We start from the raw sequence: 1,162 nt of genomic DNA on the forward strand, positions 1-1,162 counted from the left end.
GTCACAGTACAGCCACCGAGGCAAAGTCGCGCTGACGCAATCACGCCGGGTAACACCATCGCCCTCCCACCACCCACACAACCCCACACAGTCACCGCGCAGAGTGGCGGAATCCAGGAAAAAAGAAACATGACCACTGGCACCGCTCCTTTTACCGAATGGCTCCATCACAGGGCAATCCCGATGCCGTGAACAAAACACAAGAGCCGAGGCAGACCGCGTGGCAGCGATACGACAGCCAGCCATCAAGCGCGTCCGAGAATGAAATGGTGACACGGAAGAGGAGCGGAGGATTCGCCGTTCGCCAGCAGTCAAAGCGTCGTTTCTCGTTCACGCGAGTCGGCATTGCACAGCAAGCAGCGGCACCATGAGCACACGGCATTGCACAAAGAAGGGAACAAAGAAGCACGGTGGCAGCACTTGGTCACGGGGAAAGGGGTCCACACCGATTGCACATTCCGAGTGGCTCACAGACATCCGGATGGTAGTCGCCCAGATGCCGCGCGGCGGGTGTGACTGCAGTGGACTGAGAGGACGAAGAGAGGGGACAGGGACGCAGTGCGGCCCTCATCCACCTCTGCTAACTGTGACACCGGTGACGTCATCCCGTCAGGTCACCTGCAGCAAAGACCGTCGTCGTCAGCGGCGGTCAGCGCCTTCCCTCTCCCAGTGGGGCGCGACTCCACCGACGCAGTCGCTCGCCCACTCCCCCACCAACACAGCAAGGGAGCAACGGCAAACGATGCCACACGCACGGCAAGCACGCAGTCGCAGAGTCTCACAGCTGCCAAAAAGAAAAAGAAGACTCTCTTAGACCTTGTAGTACCCACGTATTCTCGCACAGTTTGGGTGGTCTTGTCAAACAGGAATGCTCAATTACAAACAAAGCGCGCAACCACAGGGAGCTTCTCCGCATCGTGGTGCAGCAGCTGGTAAAGGAGGTACGAACCGGCAGCCATCGACTTCCCGATCCCGGGCGTCCCAATCAACACACACGGATCAGGCGTAAAGTCGGTCTCACCGTGACTGCCGAACCATTCGGTTACATCGCCCTTGACAATCTGCCACACTCGCTCCACCTCACAGTTCACATAGCAGTCACGAATGGATTCCTCCTCCCCACGAGTACGGCCATGCCTTGTCCGAAGTGCGCGCCATCAGC

At 58.8% G+C, this 1,162-nt stretch overlaps 1 non-coding gene across 1 annotated transcript; it reads right to left on the reverse strand.

Moving 5' to 3' along the window:
* Nucleotides 1-303: 303 nt before the first annotated feature.
* Nucleotides 304-370, reverse strand: Tc00.1047053422077.10. Its single transcript, XR_008254186.1, has one exon. It is a non-coding gene; the product is annotated as a C/D small nucleolar RNA (snoRNA), TB8C3C3, 3' partial (small nucleolar RNA).
* Nucleotides 371-1,162: the final 792 nt, after the last annotated feature.

Source organism: Trypanosoma cruzi (assembly GCF_000209065.1).
Source record: "Trypanosoma cruzi strain CL Brener chromosome Unknown tcruzi_1047053422077, whole genome shotgun sequence".
NCBI lineage: Eukaryota > Euglenozoa > Kinetoplastea > Trypanosomatida > Trypanosomatidae > Trypanosoma > Trypanosoma cruzi.